Raw genomic sequence first — 21,875 nt, forward strand, 5'->3', positions numbered from 1 at the left:
GGTGCCTGGGGACGGCTGCTGGGACGAGCTGCCCTTCCAGTGAAGCGCTGACTCATGGCAACAGGAGCACCCCGACTGACCTGACACCCTGGGCAGGCTGGCTCCATCCTGGGCTAAAGGATTTCTTCAACACAACGGGGTGACAAGTACTTGGTCTTTCTTTTATTAAAATAATTTACTTTCTGCTCCCTGGCATTACTAATAAAATATCTTAAATGAAAAAAAAGATCAAATGTCAGCATCAAGTAACTTTACAGGAAAAAAACATCAAGTTTCGGGCCTCCTTGGTGGCCTAGGGGGAAAGCCTCGGCGCTCCCACTGCAACCGCCCAATGCGATGGCCTGAGTTCTGTCCCCGGCCAGGGAGCTGACCTCTCCTGTCTGAACGCTGCTCAAGCAGTGTATTTCAACAATCCCCTTTTTGCTCCCCACTCTGGGGAGTCCTCTCACGCCCAACTCTGGCCTACACCCCAGTTCTATATGCATTAATAAAACTACATCTATAAAAAAACTCAAGCTTGAAGGGGAGTTGGGGTTTCGGGGGAATATACGCACTGGGCAGCAGGCTGAGCACCCAGCAGGGCCTGGCCGCCAGGCCCAGCACAGGAAGGTGAGGGGCACGCGGCCTCCCCTCTTCACCAGGTAAGGACCGTGGAGGACAGCAAATCAGGGGGCGCTTACAGGTTAGATTTCAACCTGCTGCTTACCAGAGGCTGGGCTGACACCGCAGGTGTTTGCATCAGGTGCGGGGCGTGAGCCCATGTGGGCCGCAGGGAAGACATTCGGGTTCTACAAGGTGCCCCTTTGACAGGAGGACTGTCTTTACTGGGCATTTCTGGAATCAGATGGGGGGCTCTGGAATCAGATGGGGGTGGAGGTTGCCCTTTTGCAAGACACATTCTGGGAATACAGGGACACCCCATCTGGGCTGAGGCTCTGGGTTCTCACCTGAGTGCGCTGCCGGACCTCTCCATCCCTCTCAGAGGCGGCGCCACCCCAGCCCCGGCTGCTGGGCTTCCCGCGCCCCCAGCGCTGACCCCTGTCCTTCGCCCCGTCCACAGTGAAGATGTTATTGAGCAGGGGCCGAGGCCATGTTGGCGGCCACTGTTTTCCTGGGTCTCCCCGGGGGTGCGAGGGGGAGTCCATGCTGGCCCAGATGTGCTTCCTCCCACTCACAGGCCTTCATCACAGGTGTCCATCAGGAGCCGCAGGGCGGCGGGGATCACTGTCCCTCTGTCCAGGGTCCCGGCGCGCCCGGGGAGCCCCCAATGGGCGCCAGCAGGGGTCACGGGCCGGCCTGAAGGAAGGGTGACCCAGGTGGGGAGTCTCACCGGTGCGGGGATCCAGGCGCGGCCCAAGCCAGCAGACCCATCCCCCGAGCTCCTCTCAACCCCCTCCCAGCTCAGCGCCCCTTCAGGGGGCGCGGCAGGGGCCTGGACCCCCCTTTGCAGTCAGTGCGCTGTGCGTCCCCACCATCGCACCAGCCAGGAGATGAGGGCAAGGCCAGAAGCCAGGGGGACTCGGCGACCCCGCGTCCTGGGTCTCCAGGGTCTGGTGGCTCCGCCTCCCCTGTCCCCCACACCCCCCACGCCCCCCACCCCAGCAGCCCAGGTCAGGGTCCGGGCACAGGGGCACCGGGCGCAGAGAGCCCCCCCCTGCCCCCGCGGGCCATGCAGCCGGCTCCGGGGCCCCGCGCTTCTCTACCTTAGTTCCCCCAGGACCCTCCAGCGTCCCTCTGCCCCGTTCATGGGCCCCCCTCTAAGGGCTGCACCTCATCACATGGACACGCGGGGATCCTCACCCGCCCCCGAGGGTCTCCGTGCTGGGCAACAGGGTCACGTGTAAAGATTTTTATCCGTATTTCAGCATTTCCTCAGGTCATTTCCCAAAAATACAGAACTACTACAACAGGCAGCAGAGACAGCCTAAGCCCACAGTTCTCTGCGGAATGGTGGAGCAGCGATTCTCTCCTCAGGAGTGAACGAGAGTCCCTCCTTCCCCTCACCCTTGCCAGCGTTTCCTCCTGTCTACCGGTCAGACTTCTTCAAGGTTCTGATGCTACCTTTGCAGCAAAACCAAGGACACAAAAAGCTCCATTATGCATAAGCAATAAATACTTTAGACTCTCAAAAAGGAACATTAGCTCGGCAGTACTAGCAAATGAAAAAATTAAACTATCTCAAGTTTAGGAAGTAAAATAAAAGGGGAAAGAAATAAAAAGCAGCTGTTTGCCCTAATCATCAGGAAATTTTAATGCCACAGGTTGATGCACTATATGTATACATACCTCTCTCTCTCTCTCTCTCTCTCTCTCTCTCTCTCTCTCTCTCTCGCTCTCCGGCACGCGAGCGCGCACACACACACACACAACCTTTCCTCTGTCTCCAACAATCAGTTTTCACCCTATTCCAGTCACTACTGCCACCATGGAAAATGTCTCGATGATAGAATATGTAGGATTGGAGGAAGGTACTTCTGTATCCTTGTAGCACCCCAAACAAGGGAGGAAGGAGAAGACATGTGGGACTAATGAAAAAAAACTTGTGTTGAGTCAGCACACTCTGGAGACAACCTGAGCAAACAGGAAGAGCAACTGGCAGGACTAGGAAGTAGCCACCCCAGGGGAGAGGCGTCAGCAGTGCCCACCTGATCTGTTGCGTGGATGGAAGAATCAAGGTACACACTCACCTTCATAGCATAGCAAAGAGCTTCTGCACGGCAGGCAAGCACACTTCGAAGATGTCATTGAGAGAGTAAATAATATGATTGTCAGATGCTATTCTGATAGGAAAAGGCCTAGGCAGCCACAACTCCAGAGCTGCCTCATGCTTACTAAAGCTCTGTGATCCCAAGGTGTCAGAGGAACATGGCTGAGGGCCGCTCCTTGGCAAGCTGACCTGGTCTGTTGCTCACCAGGCATCAACTCAGACACGCACCCGTTTCCTTGGGGTTCTGAGTTCCACACAGGAAGGTACTTAAGACAAGACACTGGCTTCTCAGTGCCCTTTTGTTCATGAGCACACAGGCTGCAGCAGCTTTGGCAGCCTGGGGTGTCAGCCACAACCTTCTTCATCCCTAATCAGTGAAACCTGCAAGGTTTCATTACAGACATTTAAGTGAACCATATACGATGAGCACTCGTTCTAACCCTTGATGATCTTCCTGCAATCCTAACTAAGGTACCGTCTACAGATTCTTTAATATCGGTGGTTCACACAGGGCCACATGAGACTTACTCATTTCAGCAGAAACACCCAGATACACTGCGAACAGAAAAGACTATCCTCCCTGAACATGGACGAAGCATTTGTTAGGGATGCTCAGACCTCTCAGCCTGCTTAGCTTGTATAAAAATTCTTGATCCAAAAACTATAATCTTTGAATGGTAAAGATTCTTCTTGTTCTCTTCCAGGGCTTAAGGAAAACAGGCACCTGCCACTGCAAATGTCACCATTTTCCCATGTACACTAATGATGAATAAGCACCCTACAAGTTGTTCTATAAAATTCATTACCTGCAGACCCAACACCAAATATTGGGAACAAACAGCAGAGGAGGTTCACTCGAAATCCACCAAAACAAAGTGGCCACTGAGGATTTCCAAGCAATAGCACATACATTATCCTGGACTCAGAGAGAAAATAATGCCACCGTCACCCACACAGACTCAGCTCTCCAACTATTCCAGATGATTCTGAATATTAGCTATTATAATATTCTAAATTATTTAATGTAAAATTAAATGATCACTACATCTTCCATTCTATCAAAGATGCCAATTTTTCAATTGGCCTCAAATAGTAAAGTCTGCATCTAAAGAATACGACCAATTCCACAGGTCTCAGAGATAACATTTACAAGCCCCTGAGACAATACCCACCATCAGATCCATAATGGAAATATTTTTTGTGCACCTTCAAAACTAACTTTTGAACATCTATATTAGTATTCTGTAACATTAAATGAGCTCAACAAATAATTATGCTTTTTCAACATCAAAACAAACTTTGAGGGCCTCCCTGGTATACCAGGGCTTAAGTCTCACCACTATCACCACAATGACCCACAATATGGCCTAAGTTTGATCCCCAGGCAGGGAGCTGACCCACAGAGGGCACAGCAGACCTCTCCTATATTAGCCGCTGCTCCCCTGAGCACTGTATTTCAGTAGATCCATCTGTTCTGCTCCCCACTCTGTCACTGGAAAATCCTCTCATCACCCGACATTGCTGGCCTGCACCCCAGGTCTTCTACACAAAAATAAATCTTTAAACAAAAAGAAAAACAAACTTTGAATTAGAAATTCGTAGAGTTCTTGTATGCATAAATAAATAAAAATGCATAAATAAAAATACGAATGTTGTAAGAATTATATAAAATAAAATATTAAAAAAATAAATCTAGGGCTACCCTGGTGGCACAGGGGGTTAAGCACCGCACTATGTGGGGGTCTGCAGCCTCCACAGCGCGAGTTTGATCCCTGGCCGGCCAGCGGGTGGCCCACCTGGCAAGGCAGACCTCTCTTGTCTCACCCGCTGCTACCTTCAGCTGTGTATTTCAATTGGTCTGCCTGTTCTGTTCCCTGCTCTGTCTCTTGTGAGTCCTCCCACCCCCAGCTTCTCTGGTCTGTGCCCTAGATCTTTTGTGCATAAATAAATAAGTGTTTAAAAAATAAATAACAAAACACCAATGATTCAAAGCAATAAAGCACAGCAATGGTATCATGATCCCGAATGTCAACAGTAATGTCCAGTTTGGGGAGCAAAAGGATCAGAGTGTGGTGGCAGGGAGTACTGGCTACCTCACTGCAGACGTCTACATGGATTTACAGCCTGGGGAAGAACTTAGGCAGAAGCCAAGTCATATGTGCTTCCTCTGTAGCTGTTCAATAGCATAATAAAAACTAAACTCCCTATTTTCTACTTACAACTGAGATTCAACCAATGATAGCTATACGTTTTTGACATTTTTAAAAGACCACAATAAATTCTAAAGAGGCTATGTGTACAGCCCAGTCCCTGGCAGACTGCAGGCATTCAGCTAACCCTTGTTTACTATCTTGAGTGTTCAGAGTACTTTCTATCATGGAAAAGAATATACACCCTCCCGTGCTGACAAAACTGCTGAAAAAAATAGTTACATATAAACATCATCATTAAATTGAAGTCCACTGGGTCTCCCTGGTGGCGCAGCGGTTGAGCGCTGGGTTGCGAAGCTGCCCGCTGCCTCTGCAGTGCCGGTTCGATCCCCGGCTGCTCCCCGGACACTGGGGGAGGGTCCCGCATGGCGCGCGGACCTCTCCTGCTGCCCGCTGCTCCCCTCAGCAGTGTCCTTCGGTCCTTCTGCCTGCTCTGCTCCCCGCTCTGGCTATGGTGAATTCTCTCACCCTCCGGCGCTTCTGACTGTACCAGTACTTGTATAAATCAATCAATCAATCAATCAATCAATCAATCAATCAATCTTGTATAAATAAATAAATCTTTAAAAAAAATTGAAGTCCACTTATCCAGATGTGTATACTTCATTAAAACCCAAAGGATGGTTCTCAGAAGTGTCAGTAAAGGCACACCCCATCCTGCTTGCTTTGCTTTATCAGATACTGCTTTTCACAAATTGAAGGTGTGTGGCAACCTGGACTGGGCTAAGTCCAGCAGCGCCATTTCCCAAAAAAACATATGCTCACCTCATGTCTTGGTGATATCTAATTAGGCTATTTTCTCGTTAGGCAAAATACTACTGCATACTTAATAGACGACACTATAGAGCAAACAATTTTCATTCACACCAGGAAACCAACAAAAAAGTAATGACTTTATTTATGCAATATTAGGGTTGTTGTGGTATTCTGGAAATGAACCAACAATATCTTCAAGGTGTGCCTGCACCACCTTTTATTTGGTGCAATGTAAGTACACCTATTAAAGCAAAGAAATTTATTTTGCTAAGGCTGCTGTTTGGAGCTGGCTTTACCCCCACTATGGCAAACCTAATGAAGATAGGAGGTGATCACAGCTGGCGCTGGGATAGAGAAACGCTTGTCACAATATGTTTAAGAACATGAATCACGATGATATAGGCCTATTTTTATCTCCAGAGAATTGTTCTGTATTTTGTTTACATCCAAAGAACAATTTAAAAGTGAAGGTAAGTACAGCACAGTGCACAGACACCAGCGGGCAGAGAGAGCTGTAAACGCAAAAGGTCTGTGAAAAGAAACACCTGCACAGTCACAGGCAGTGGGGAGCGCTGCCTTGCTCTCCAGGGCATTTTGTTAAAGTAGGACATACATCTTCACACTCAACTTCACATTCGGTTCATTGGAATGACAACATAATCGAGATCATTTCAGAGAATGCATGTGTGCTCTTCAATACTGAAAATTACTAAGAGCAATGTGCAAGAATCTAAACTTTAGAACTATGTACATAACCTTTTTAAAATCTAATCACAAAATGACACAAGTTCACTGAAAAACTTGTCAACAGAGGAAACATGAATAATAAAACAATCACCATGAATACCAACATCCTGAGGACACCAGTCACTGCTTCTACTGTGTTTCCCTCTTGTACAGATGAGATAGATCAAATCATTAACAATCAAAGGGGGTGTCTTATCCTGAATAATACTGCAGGCACTGCTGAGGCATTGCTTTATCAATTGTTCTAGATCTCCAGGAATTCCCTCTGGTAGGTACAGCAGCTAAGCCTGCTGTATGGGAATAATTACAGAAAACACTATTTTGAAATGCAGTCTCCTATGAGTAGCAATCACAGTTGGGATTAGAGCTATTTCTAAAACTATTAAGGAAATCATGTGCAACATTAAAGACAGCATCTGCATGTAGCACAATGATACATTAAACTTTGATTTTAACCTGAGGCTCTTTCCTTATGAAGGAGGAAGCCCAGCACCCACAGAGCTGCTCTGAGGATGGACAGGGTTGCCCACACTCCTCCCCTCCTGCTGGCCTTCAGGGGGTTTATAGTTTAGCCTCATTTGACAATCTCTGATTTGGCCAAAAATACGTAGTCCAAAAATCCCTGACTTTTGTCCTTATTTGCATGATCTTAACACAAGTTCCTTGTCTCCTGTGGACCTTCGGATTGTCAACTACGGAGTAGGAATAATGTCTGTACAGTGCCATCAGTGACATCACATAACTTAAGTAATGAACTTGTTGCACAGGGTCAGGTAATCTCCAGCAGGTGCTCAATAAACATCGATTTCTTTCCCCTTCCCTGACCTGTTCAACTTCTCTCCAAAGCAAGCATAAAAGGATTTATGATGGAGGAGGTAATATCAGTTTAACAGATTATAAATATTAAAAAGTAGATTATCGACAAAATGTCCACTTTCCAGGTGAATGAGTGATTGTGGCTTATTCACTCTCTAATACAGGAGGGATCCTCTTAGGGCCAGGTATCAGTAGAGAAAAGACCTCAAGAGCTTAGGAATAGGCCCTTCAGTGTCTCAGATGATTTCCCATGAAGGACCTTCCATCCCCATTGGTGATAGCATCCAGCTGTCCCTGCTGTGGGAATCTCGGGGGTGTCCTTCAGTGATAAAGAGATGGTCACAGGTTTCAATACACTGAAATGGTGACTACAAACCCATTTTTGAAAAGCAGACAATGTAGCCAGAGTGTGGCAGCCGTGTGGCTCTTGGTCACTCAAGGCTCAGGAAAGCCTGGTTGTATTCAAGGGGAGTCTGAAGTCGCCTCATGAGGCAGTTTCTAGGTGTCAAAGTTCCCTCTTCCAGGCCACATCAGCTGCACAACAGGTAAGTGATGCCTCACCCTTCAGACGTGGGCCCAGGCCCAGCACGGGCAGCATCTCAGACCCCGTGAGAAATGCAGAGCCCCAGGCACCACGCAACCTACTGGGTAAGAACCTGCACCCCGGGAGACTGGGACTCGGCTCTGCCCTCCTGCCTGCTGGCCCTGGCGTGGGGAGGGGGTGTCAGCCCCAGAAAAGTTTACAGTACATTCTCCAAATTATATCCTAAGTCCACAGAGATAAAACACACAGATCAATGGAACAGAACGGAGAGCCCAGAAAACCCATCCGGGGGTTGATCGGTACAGCAGGGAGGCGCGGGGAGCAAACACGGGAGATGCGCTTTCATTCAGGGGCGCCGCGCACCCTCAGGGTCACACTCGGGAATGTCCTGACCCCATGTTCCCCCAGGCCCCAATGACCCGCGCAGAGCTCTCCACAGCCCGCCCGCCCGCCCCGGGTCCCCTGACTCACCGCTCGGCCGTCGGCCGCGGGCAGGGAGACGTCCTCGCCCTCCCCTGACCAGCTCAGCGTCTCCCCCACTTCCCCGCCTCCTATGCTTTGCCCGCGCGCTTCTCCTGCCTCGGCCCGCGGCCCGCTCCGCCGGGGTGGGCGCTCCTGGAGGCCGCGGCTCAGCCACTTCCGCTCCCGCCGCCGCTCCCGCGTCAGCGCGCCGGGACGGGACGTCACGCGCAGGGGGCGGGGCAAGGCCGAGACGGACAGGCTCGCGGCGGGGGCCCAGGGGCGGGGCAGCGGCGCGCGCGGCCTCGTGGCGCGGAGGGGCGGGCGGCCGAGGCTGGACACTGGAGGGTAGAGGCGCCAGGGCCGGCGGGAGGCGCAGGGGGTACCGGGTCGCTGCCGAGGGGCGGGTCGGCCGGGCGAGGAGGAGACAGACGCAGCCCGGAGAGCCGTGGGGGGCCGCTCAGAGGGGGAGCAGGAACGGGAGTGTGTGACGTCAGAGCCCTGAAGATGGGGAGAGAGAATAACGTGGAGGCAAGAACCCGCTGAAATAGGGATTCTCGCTCATTCGGAGAAGAGAACAAGTCGGTGTCGCGCTTCTGCGGGGACTCTGGATTTAGATATTAGCATTTGGGATGTTACATATATGTGTGTGTCTGTATTGAAAGAAATAGTTGAATTTTTTAAAAAGATTTATTTATACAAGCACTGGGTACAGTCAGAAGCGCGGGAGGGTGAGAGGATTCACCAGAGCGGGGAGTAGGACAGGCAGACCGATGTAATACACTGCTGAGGGCGCAGCAGGCGGCAGGAGAGGTCTGCGCGCCCTGTGGGACCCTCGCTGGCGGCCAGGGATCCAACCAGCGCTGCAGAGGCTGCGGGCAGATTCGCAGCCCAGCGCTCAACCAACCGCTGCGCCACTAGGGCGGCCCACCTAGAATTTTTTTAAAGAAAGCCTTAAAAATTCTGTTGCAGTTATAGAAAAATTTCTAAGGGTGAAAATATTGTCTTCCTGATAGTAAAGCAGGTGTGGGAAGAGCAGGGGCATATCAGTTAATGTCAAGTTCACCTTGTTTTTTGTTTTTACTGAGGGAGGTATCATAAGGGCAATCTATATAAATCTTTATTAACCCACCTGTGGAAGGTTCCAGCAATCTAAGGTGGGGTCAGAAAAGATGACCAGCCAGAGGTGGGGGCAGAGAGGATTATCAAACTTAGAAGACCCACCCATTCTGACCCCAAGGCAATAATTTCCACACTCATTCCATCACAGAACATTATGAAAGAACACCCCTTACCCTGGCAAAATGCAGCTTTTGTTCTTTCAGAGCCTATCTGAATCTATGCAGACTTCTCTCTTTCCTGCTCTCTTTTCCTCAATCACCTTGCCATGTGCTGATGAAAGGGAACATTACTGAATGATTTGTCAGAGGATCCAAGAATGCCCCCACACTGAACCCCATCACCTGAATTCCATCAATAGGTTTTCAATTTTTAGCTTGAACTAATTTGTCAGTCCAAATGAGCACATTTTACCCTTTTTCAATTTTTACAATAGTTATTGTTTTAATCAACAAGCTTCATCTAATTATAGGTAAAAATAAAAAAAAAAAACAGTGAAAATAATAAGGCACTAATTCAAAGCTCAGACCCTTCCAGCCTCAAATGCAAGAGGTCTGGGGTCTCCCTCGGGGTGCAAGGGGTTAAGCATGTAATCAACATAAAAAGCTTACAAGCAATATAAATACATAGGCTAAGAGTGAAACTAAGAGTATGTTAAGGTGTCTGCGAGCGCCGTGAGTGAATGGGGCTGCGTGCACATCCTGAATGTTAAAGATGATAAAAACAGATGGTGCCTGAGCCTGAACCTGATAAGGATGCATAAAAGGAGTGGATTCATGAAGCAGTCTCCAAGCAGTTCCAAACCTGGCTCTGAGCTAAGGACTTTCCAGAAGCTCCTCTTCCGAGTTCAGCTTGCTGCTCCTCTTTGGACTCAGACTGTTCTCCAGCCAGAACCTCTCCTCACTCCTCAGTTTGGCACACCATGAACCAAGCCTCACTCCCCGGTTCTTCCTCCCACAAACTGGTGGCCTGCTCTCTGACAGCAGCACATGCTGCAGACCGGCTCAACATCCTGGGGACCATCCGGACTTTGGGCCCTCAAGCTTAGAGACTTCCACGGCCGGAGGACTTTCCCCTGGGTGGAAGGCCTGGCTAAGACACATCGTGGCTACTGTCTTCAGTCAGAGCTACTCTGGGAACTTCGGGTTGCCTTGCCTATGTGAATGTGTGTGTATGTGAACAATACAGTAATAAAATTCTCTTTGAGAGCCAACTTCTGACTTAAGCCAATTAATCCCACTTGCGATAAGTCTCAGCACTATCAAGCTACTGGCAGCCACTGTGGTACAGATTCCATCCCCAGCCTGGGAGCTGGCCCACATGGTGCAGCAGACCTCTCCTGTCTTGCCTGCTGCTCCCCTCAGAAGAGTATCACTGCATCTCTGGCCTACAACCCCAGTCTTGTATGCATAAATAAATAAAAATTTTACAAAATAAATATAAGAGGCCTGAAAGTTGTGCATAACTATGGGAAGAAAAAGACAAAATTTTGAATGGAGCAATGACATTCCATAAAACAAAATTTGAAATAACTGATAAAACTTTCCTGTGATTATTTCATTGCCTTTGCAAAAAGAAATATAGAATATAATAGAATGAAAAGCCTGTATTCCAAGTCAACTTGTCACAGATCGATATAAATCGAGTGTCCTGCCTAACAGAACACTTTTATTTTCTGTCTCATCCTACAAGTGAAAACATGGTTATTTCAGCAGAGGTTCGTGAGACACCAACCCTGGGGGGTCTAGTGGCTGGGACTCAGCACTGCCCTGCAGCCTGAGATCCGTTCCTGGCTGGGAGACTAGACCTGACAATTCCGGCATCATTTACAGTAGCCATGACATGGAAACAACTCAAATGCCACAAAAGAGATGAATGGATCAAAAAGTTGTGGTACAGTTACACCGCGGAGTATTGCTCATAATCGAAAAAGACAAATTCACGCTGTTTGTGGTGATACAGATGGAGCTGGAAGGGACGATGCTAGCCACAGTAAGGCAGGAGAAAGAGAAATATCAGGTGGTTTCTTACGTGGGAAATATAGAGAAACTGAACAAAAGGTAGAGAAAAAGACAACCCCAGCAGGCTGACCAAGAGCTGAGGCCCCCAGCGCGGAGGGGGGAGGGGGCGAACAGAGTGGAGGGAAGAGAACAAGGGATTATGGTGATGGGTCACGGGTGCTATTCTGGGGGGAGCACTATGGGGACCACCCCTGAAGGGAGAATCCAATACCTACAAAAAATGAACAACGATGCAAGAAAAGAAAAAAAAGAGATGAGCTTGCGGAAAGGGAAGACCCTAAGACAATATAAAGAAATAAATGGTCCTAAAGGCGGGTCTCACCTGAACAATGCTGCAGGCACTGCCGAGGCATCCTCTCCTCACCAATTGTTCCAGATCTCCAGGAATTTTCTCTGGTAAGTGCAGCAATTAAGCCTGCTGCCTGGGAATCATTAGAAAAAGGCTAATTTAAAAAAGATTTATTTATTTATACAAGAACCGGGGTGCAGGCCAGATGCGCCTACCCGAGCCCTAGTGCCTTCCCTCCCTGGGCCTCACCTGTCTGCTCCCCGCCGCCCGCTCCCCAGGTCAAGGGGCAGTGGTGCCCCTACGGGGTTCCTGAAGGACCAGGCTCGCCCCAGCCGAACCTCACCCCGAGTCTGGGGCCAGCAGGGCCTGAACGAGCGTGCACGTGCGGTAGCGCACAGGTGCAGCCAGGTGCGCTGGGCGGGACTGGGCGCGCAGGGGCTCCAGGAGGCAAAGGCCCTCCGTCCCAGGCGCTGGCGGGACTGCTCCCAAATAAACACTGAGATGCAGACAAATGCCTCCTCCTCGCCCAAAATACTGTGACCCTACATTATCCGCTAGTCATTAAAAGGGCAAACAAAGTGGCTTGAATTTCTGGGAAAGATTATTTTTTTAAACCATTCTTAAAAATCCCCTTACCTGAAGCTGACATAAAAGCATGACGAGGGGCCACCCTGGTGGGGAAGGGGTTAAGCACCACGCTGTGAAGCCATCCGCAGCCTCTGGAGTCCCAGCTCCATCCCCAGCCAGGAAGGTGATCCACTGGGAGCCACAGACCTCTCCTGTCTCCCTGCTGCTCCCCTCAGCAGTGGATTTCAGTCAGTCCACCTGTTCTGTTCCCCTCGCTGGCTGTCTCTGGTGAATTCCCTTACCCCACCCCCGCATCTCTGCCCTGCACCCGAGCTCTAGTATTCATAAGTAAATAAATCTGCAAAAAAATAAAATAAAATGAAGCATAACACATCTCTGGACTTACACATCACGAGATATGGCCGGCAACGCCCTGGCCAAGGACCGATGTATTGACAAGGGACCCCAGAAGCTGATCAGTGGAACGCCTTGTCGATAAGATTAGAACAAAGGCTGGGGATTAGGGTGTGTCATGAAGTAGCTAAGAAGTGCCTGGAGGGCAGATTTACAATCCCTGATCTTCTACACCCTTCACCTTTCAATCATCTCCATGCCTTTAATCTCCTTTTGCTCTTCCCCCTTACAACCAATACCGTGGGTCAATAAAAGGGCCAGGATCTTGCTCTTCAGCAATATCCTGCATTATGTAGCCTGCTCCACGATTCCAGTTTCTTTATCAGTGATGCAACAAATGGCTCCCAAACAGGGACCCCACACCCTGCTTCTCAAGCCTGGAGAAGGGAATTGGACGTCCTCTCAAGCCTGGCCAAAGGCTTCACAGACCCAGAGTCTGCGACGAAGCGGTAAGAAGGAGTTTTCAGTCGTGTCTTTCCTATCTTTTCCTCCCAAATCACCCTGGTAAAAGGCCCACAGATTCTGAGTCTGTGATGTTACTTTCTTTCAAATCAGCCAGGTAAAAGGCCCACAGAGCCGGACTCTGTGATGATAATCAGCCTGGTGAAAGGCCCACAGACACTGAGTCTGTGATGTTAACTTTCTTCAGTGAGTTTTTCAGTTAAATCTTTACTCTCTCTCTTAGAAACATGAGTGATAATCTTACACCCCTTCAGATCAAAGATCTTAACCTCTCTTCTCCTGTTTTCCCCATGCATGGTCCATAAGAATTGTTCCATTATCTTAAAAATGTTTGGTCTCAATAAAATAAAGCAAAAACAATATAAAGCCGAAGGATTATTTCTTAAAAATACAAACTCTGAAATATTTTAGCATCTCAAACTTAGTAACAACTGCCTGTCTTTAAAATTTTGGTGACCTTGGGCCCTCAGTCTTAATGGTTGAAATTAAACACTTTATCTATATAAGGATTTTAACTTCTATCTCATTAAAAAATCTTGATAAATGGGGCCTCCCTGGGGTTGAAGTCTCAACACTGTTGAGCTATCTCAGGCCAGCACAGCAAGGGTTATATCCTGGCTGGGGAGTTGGCCCACATTACACAGCCAGCCTCTCCTGTCTCAGCCGGCTTCTCCCCTCAACAGCATGTTTCGGTAGATCGTCTGTTCTCACCACTCTCAGATTGGTCTTTTCACCCCCACACATCTGGCTTACACTCTACTTCTTATGCATAGAAATAAATAAAAAGCCTTTAAAAATAAGTAATTTGGGGCCTCCCCGGTGGCGCAGCAGTTGAGCACTGGGTTGCGAAGCTGCAGCCTCTGCAGCGCTGGTTCGATCCCTGGCTGCTCCCCGGCCACCGGAGGAGGGTCCCGCATGGCACGCAGACCTCTCCTGCCACCCGCTGCTCCCCTCAGCAATGTACTTTGGTCCCTCTTCCTGCTCTGGCTCTGGTGAATTCTCTCACCCTCCCGCGCATCTGACTGTACCCAGTGCTTGTATGTACAAACAAACAAACAAATAAATAAATAAATCTTTAAAAAAATAAATAAATAATTTGACTTCTAAAATTAACACATGGCCAAAATTTTAAATAAAAATCAAGAGATCTCTGTTTATCCTTGTCTACCACCTCCGGTGGATTAACTATAAATGGCACCTATACAAAACCCCCAATTTTGATCATGATCTAAATTTGGTAAATTAGTGTAAACTCAGTGGTTTAATTTAAAAGATACATGGGGCCTCCCCGGTGGCGCAGCGGTTGAGCGCTAGGTTGAGAAGTGCCGGCGACCTCTGCGGCGCCGGTTCAATCCCAGGCTGCTCCCCGGCCACCGGAGGAGGGTCCCACATGGCGCGCAGACCTCTCCTGCCGCCCGCTGCTCCCCTCAGCAGTGCACTTTGGTCCTTCTGCCTGCTCTGCTCCCCGCTCTGGCTCTGGTGAACTCTCTCGCCCTCCCGCGCTTCTAACTGTACCCAGTGCTTGTATAAACAAAACGAACAAACAAACAAATAAATAAATTAAAAAAAATGCCTCAAAAAAAAAAAATAAAAGATACATGTCTTTAGGTTTTAAGATTGGGTGTTAATATTTAATGTTTAAATACGTTTTCTTAAAAGGTAAAAATTGTGTTGTTCAACAAACACCGGTAATTAACTAAATTTCCTTTACAGAAAGACAAACCCACTCTTAAAAATCTTTGTTAGTATAAATAAGTAAGTATGTTATAAAGGTCTGTAGGTTTGTTAATCCTGTGAAAAGCTTTTTCTAAAACAATAAGCTCTTCATCCTGTGGGTAATAATCCTACCTCCCCTCAAAACAATTGTAAAGAACAACTTAGCGCTCCCTTTACACGAGGGTGTTAAAAAACATTTACTGGACTCTTCTGAGTCTGACCCTGATAACAAGGCCTCTTCAGAGGCTAGTGGTGGGGAATTTTTTAATCAAGTAGAGGATGCTACAGCACCCTCCACATGAACTCTCTAATAAGCTTCAAGAAATTCTTAGAGCATTTCAGTCTCTTGCCACTTATTCTAATCTGCCAATGTCTCAAAATTCTAGTCAGCAAAACTTAGTTAAAAAAATGCTTAAAGAAGGGCCTCCCTGGTGGTGCAGGCAGTTGAGTGCCACAATGTGAGTCTGTCCACAGACTCTGTATTGTTGGTTTGATCCCGACCTGCGGGCGATGGTATACACTGCTGCTCCCCTCAGCAGTGTATATTGTCAGTCTGCCTGTTCTGTTCTCCGCTCTGTCTCTGGTGAATCCTCACGCCATCCTGCACATCTGGCCTATACCCCGGTTCTTCCATAAACAAATAAATATTTTAAAAATGCTTAAAGAACGCCATAAACGAGAGGGACATTTTGCATTTCCTGTTAGTACAAAAAGGAGTTGTGTAACCCATGATAATATCCCCTTTCCTATTTTTTTAATTTAAATTTTATATTCCCCATACAATTACAACCCCCTTATTTTGACCCCAAGCCCTCCTTTTCCCACCCCCCACGCCCCATAGAGTGTCTCTGGTTCATGGTTGTTTGCTGATTTTAATATTTTCTTTCTTATAGTTATTCTTTTTCCTGGTCCCTTATTTAAGTTTTCTAGGTTCCTGCTATGAGTGAAAACATCCGGTGTTTTTCTTTTTCTTTCTGGCTTATTTCGCTGAGCATGATCCCTTCCAGCTCCATCCATGTTGCTGCAAATTGCATGTGTTTATCTTTTTTGAATGCTGAGTAATATTCCATGGTGTATATGAACCACATCTTCTTGATCCAGTCATCTATTTTTGGGCTTTTGGGTTGTTTCCAAAGCTTAGCTATTGTAAATAGTGCTGCTATAAACATAGGGGTGCAGGTGCTCTTTGGAATTGATGTTTCTGTGTCCTTTGGGTAAATACCTAGGAGTGGAATTGCTGGATCATATAGATGCTCTATGCTTAGTAGGTCAAGAAATCTCTACACAGCTCTCCATAGTGGTTGGACCAGTTTTCACTCTCAACAACAGGAGAGTTCCTTTTTTTCCACAACCTCACCAACATTTGTTGTTGCTAGTTTTTTTTAATATGTGCCATTCTCACTGGTGTGAGATGATATCTCATTGTAGTTTTGATTTGCATTTCCCTGATTTCAAGTGATGTTGAACATTTTTTCATATGCCTGTTGGCCATTTGCATTTCCTCTTCAGAGAAGTTTCTTTTTAGCTCTTCTGTCCATTTTTTCACAGGATTATTTTCTTTGTTGTTGTTGAGTCTCATCAGCTCTTTGCAGATTTTTGTGATCAGTCCTTTATCATTTAGTGTTGTGTGCAAAAATGTTCTCCCAATTGGTGGGGTTTCTCTTTGTATTGGTTATTGTCTCTTTTGCTGTGCAGAAGCTCTTTAACTTGATGTCATCCCAGCTGTTAATCTTTGCCTTCACTATCACTGCTTTGGGTGATGTGTCTTTAAAGACGTCTTTGATGTGCATATCATGTAGTGTTTCGCTTATATTTCCTTCTATGTATTTTATGGTTTCAGGTATTATGTCTAGTTCTTTAATCCATTTTGAGTTGATTTTTGTGTATGGTGTGAGGTAGTGGTCAAGCTTCATTCTTTTGCATGTAGCGACCCAGTTTTCCCAGCACCATTTATTGAGCAAACTTTCTTTGCTCCAATGCATAGTCGTTGCTCCTTTTTCAAAGATTAGTTGACCATAAATCTGTGGGTTTATTTCTGGATTTTCTATTCGATTCCATTGGTCTGTGTGTCTGTTCTTGTTCCAATACCATGCAGTTTTGATGATTATGGCTTTGTAGTATAGTTTGAAGTCTGGGAGTGTGATGCCTCCCTTCCCTTTTTTTTTCAGGGGAGCTTTGACTATTCGGGGTTTTTGGTGATTCCATATGAATCTCATCAATAATTGTCCTATTTTTTGAAGAATGACATTGAGATTTTGATTGGAATAACATTGAATCTGTATATTGCTTTTGGTAGGATGGCCATTTTAATAATGTTTATATTTCCAATCCATGAGCAGAGGATGTCTTTCCATTTCTTTGTGTCTTCTATTTCTTTTAACAGTGTTGTATAGTTTGCTTTGTATAGGTCCTTTACCTCTTTTGTTAGATTTATTCCCAAGTATTGGATTTTTTTTTGTTTCGATAATAAAAGGGATGGTTTTTTAAATTTCTTCTTTTCAGATTTATTGTTTGTGTATAGGAAGGCTGCTTTCTTTTGCGTGTTGATTTTGTATCCTGCCACTTTACTGAACTGATTGATGAGTTGAATTAGTTTTTCTGTGGAGTTTTTGGGGTTCTCTATGTATATTATATTATCTGCAAATAGTGATAGTTTGACTTCTTGTTTTCCTATTTGGATTCCTTGTATGTCTTTCTCTTGTCTTATTGCTCTGTCTAGAACTTCCAGTATCATATTGAAAAGCCGTGGTGAGAGTGGACATCCTTGTCTTGTTCCAGATCTTAATGGGAATGCTTTCAGCTTTTCAACATTGAGAATGATACTGGCTGTTGGCTTGTCATATATGGGCTTTATGATGTGGAGGTATGTTCCTTGTATCCCAAGAATTTCAAGGGCTTTTATCATGAATGGGTGTTGCACTTTGTCGAAAGATTTCTTGGCATCTATTGATATTATCATATGGTTTTTATATTTCTTTTTGTTGATGTGTTGGATAACGTTGATTGATTTTCAGATGTTGAACCATCCTTGTGTCCCTGGAATGAATCCTACTTGGTTGTGGTGAATTATCTTATGGATGCATTGTTGGATTCTGATAGCTAAAATTTTATTGAGGATTTTTGCATCAGTGTTCATTAGCGAGATTGGCCTGTAGTTTTCTTTTTTTGTGTTGTCCTTGTTTGGTTTTGGTATTAGTGTAATGTTGGCTTCATAGAATGTGTTTGGTATTATCCCTTCCTTCTCAATATTTTGGAAGAGTTTGTGAATGACAGGCACTAATTCGTTTCTGAACGTTTGGTAGAATTCATCTGTAAATCCATCAAGCCCTGGGCTTTTGTTTTTGGGAAGGTTTTTGATTACCATTTCAATTTCGCTGCTTGTAATTGGTTAGCTTCGGTGTTCTATTTCTTGTTTATCTAGCTTTGGGCGATTGTAGAGTTGTAGGAATTTGTCCATCTCTCTAGAGTGTTGAACTTGTTTGCATTTAACTCTTCATAGTAGTTTCTGATTATTCTTTTGATTTCTGATGTGTCTGCTTTGATTTCTCCTCTTTCATTTGTGATCCTGTTTATTTGTGCTTTCTCCCTTTTTTCCTTTGCCAGCCTGGCTAAGGGTTTGTCTATCTTATTTATTTTTTTTGAAGAACCAGCTCTTGGTTTCATTGATCTTTTGGATTTTTTTTTTTTAGTTTTGATTTCATTTATTTCTGCTTTGGTTTTTGTTATTTCTTTTCTTCTACTAGTTTTGGGTTTTTTTTTGTTCTTTTTCTAGTTCTTTGAGCTTTGAGATTAGGTTGTTTCTTTGAGTTCTTTCTTATTTCTTGATGTGAGCCTTATTGCTATATATTTTCCTTTTATTACTGCTTTTGCTGCATCCCATACATTTAGGAAATTGTTGTCCTCCTTGTCTTTCAATTCAAATAATTTTTAAATTTCTTCTTTGATCTCCTCATTAGTCCAGTGGTCTACTAGTAGTGTGGGTTTCAATCTCCATGAGGTAGGGGAGTTCCTTGCCTTCTTTTTATGGTTTATTTCTAGTTTGATGCCTTCATGGTCAGAAAAGATGCTTGGTATGATTTCAATCTTGGTGTATCTGTTGATGTTTGTCTTTGGTCCCAGTTGTGATCGATCACAGAGAATGATCCGTGTGCACTTGAGAAAAATGTCTACTCAGATTTTTTTGGGTTTAGTGTTCTATAGATGTCTGTTAAGCCCATGTGCTCTAGATCCTTATTTAGACCTTTAGTAGTCTTTACTTATTTTTTGTCTCATTGATCTATCCATTGTTGATAGTGGTGCGTTGAAGTCTCCCACTACGTATGTGTTTTCTCTGATGTCTGTTTTCAAAGATGACAATAGTTGTCTGATATATTTTGGTGCTCATTCGTTTGGCGAATATATGTTAATGAGTGTTATTTCTTCTTGAAGTATTTTCCTCTTGATCATAATGTAGTGACCGTTGGGCTCTCTTTTTACCTTTTTGAGTTTGAAATGTTTTACCTGATATAAGTATAGCTGTTCCTGCTTTCTTTTTTGGTCCATTTGCTTGTAGGATTGTTTTCCATCCTTTAACTTTGAGGTAATTTTTATCTTTTGTAGCTAAATGTGTTTCCTGGAGAAAGCAAAAGGTTGGGTTTTATTTCTTAATCCATCCTGCAACTCTGTGTCTTTTTATTGAAGAGTTTAGTCCATTTACATTTAGAGTTAATATTGATATGTTAGCATCTCTATTTGCCATTGTGTTTGTCTTTCCTTTGATTTTATTTATTTATTCTTTTAATAACTTTTTTTTTGGCCTTCTTTCATTGTTATTCGTCCCTCTGAGGTTCTGGCTTTAGGACTCCTTGTAGTATTTTTTGGAGTGGGGGTTTAGTCGTAATGAAATTCCAGAGTTTCTGTTGTCTGGGAAGATCCTTATTCTTTCTTCATAGAGGAAGGAGAGCTTTGTGGGATAGAGTATTCTTGGTTGGCATCTGTTTTCTTGGAGTCTGTTGACTATGTCCCTCCACTCTCTCCTTGCCTGTAGTGTTTCTTCGGAGAAGTTTGATGTCAGTCTGATTGGTTTTCCTTTGTATGTTATCTGTTTCTCTTGTCAGCTTCATTATTTTTTCCTTGTCTCGGATTCTTGGGAGCTTTACTATTATGTGTCGTGCTGTACTTTTTCCTTTCGTCGTGGAAGTTTGGTGTTCTTCTTGCTTCTTGTATATCAATTTTCAGCTCCTTCTTCACGTTTGTGAAGTTCTCTTCAATTATCTCCTTGAATATTTTCTCTGTTCCTACATCTCTCTCCTCTCCTTCTGGTATTCCTATAACTCTTATATTTCCTTTCCTCATGGAGTCAGATAGTTCCCAAAGTCTTTCTTCATTCTTTTTCCTTCGTACTTCTCTTTCCTTTTCTGTTTTGTTTCTTTTTATTTCTGTGTCTTCAAGAGTACTTATTCGTTCTTCCATTTCATCTATTCTGCTTTTATTGCTTTTCCCAGAGTTCTTTAGCACCTCCATTAATTCTTTGATCTCCTGCTTTTCTTTTACTTCCCTCTTTAGGGACTCAATTTCATTCTTCTGAGCGTTGTTTTCCTTAATTACTTCCATCAGTTTTTTCATCACGGCAGTTTTAAGTTCTTTTTCTGGAAGGCTCAGAAGTTCTTCCAATTCACCATAGTTGCAAGCTGGTGGGTGTTTTTTTTTTTTTTTTTTTGCTGTGTCTTTTTTCTGAGGTGATGCTACTTTGCTTGTAGTTTTTCTTTTCCCTGCTGCCTGTCTTCTAATTTGCCTTTTGCTTTGGGACACTGTGCTGCTGGTACTAGCTGGCATCTTTTTGGTGTGTTCTTTCGGGAGTTTCAGAAACTGGCGGTCCAAACGAGTCAAAAACTGTTATGCCAGAAGTCTAGTGAGGCAGTGGTACTTTGGGTATGTTAATGATCACTGTCACAGAATCTCTCCTCCTTCTGTGTTTAATTACAAATGTGCGTCTTGAAGTCCCACAGACTTCCCTGGAGGTCGGGCACCTGGATTGCACTCTGAGTTCCAAATCTCTGGATCCTCATCTGGGTGCTGACTTCCTGCCAAGTGGGACCGTGCTTTTGGGGGCCTTCAGCTCACCTCTGACTGCACAGGAACATTCTCCCTCTGGCTCCACGGGGAGCTTTCTGCCAGATTCAAGCAGTCTTTATTGAAGAAAGGTCCCTGTTCTAAAATGGCGCTTTGGAGACAGGCACACTCTTCTGCATGCCCAGTCTGCTCTGGCCGTGGGTGTCCGCTCCCCCTCTGGGTTTGGGCTGCTGGCCAGAAGGGGCCTGGTGTGGGCAAACTTCCCAGCTCACCTCTGGCTCCTCTGGAAGCCTTCTGTCGGTTTCAAGCAGTCTTTACTGAAGAAAGGTCCCTATTCTAAAATGGCGATTTGGATACAGGCACACTCTTCCATGAGCCCTGTCCGCCCCGGCCCTGGGTGTCCCCTCCCCCTCTGGGTTCCGACTGCTGGCCAGAAGGGGCCTGGCCTGGGTGAACTTCCAAGCTCACCTCTGGCTCCTCCAGGAGCCTTCTGCTGGCCTCAGGCAGTCTTTACCAAAGAAAAGTCCCTATTCTAAAATGGTGACTCGGAGACAGACGCACTCTCCCGCGCAATAGGTTGGCCCCGGCCATGGATGCCCGCTCCCTCCCTGGGCTCAGACTGCTGGCCAGAAGGGGCCTGGCCTGGGTGAACTTCCCAGCTCACCACTGGATCCTCCGGGAGCCTTCTGCCAGTTTCAAGCAGTCTTCATTGAAGAAAGGTCCCTGTTCTAAAAAGGCGATTCGGAGACAGGCACACTCTCCAGCACGCTGGATCTGCCCCAGTCATGGGTGCCCGCTCACCATCTGGGCTCAGACTGTTGGTCAGAAGGGGCCTGGCTTTGGCGAACTTCCCAGCTCACCTCTGACTCCTTTGGGAGCCTTCTGCCAGTTTCAAGCAGTCTTTACTGAAGAAAGGTCCCTATTCTAAAATGTCGATTCACATACAGTCATACTCTTCCATGCGCCCCGTCTGCCCTGGCCCTGGGTTCCCACTCCC

This window comes from Talpa europaea (genome assembly GCF_964194135.1).
Source record: "Talpa europaea genome assembly, chromosome: 3".
In the NCBI taxonomy this organism is placed as follows: Eukaryota; Metazoa; Chordata; class Mammalia; order Eulipotyphla; family Talpidae; genus Talpa; species Talpa europaea.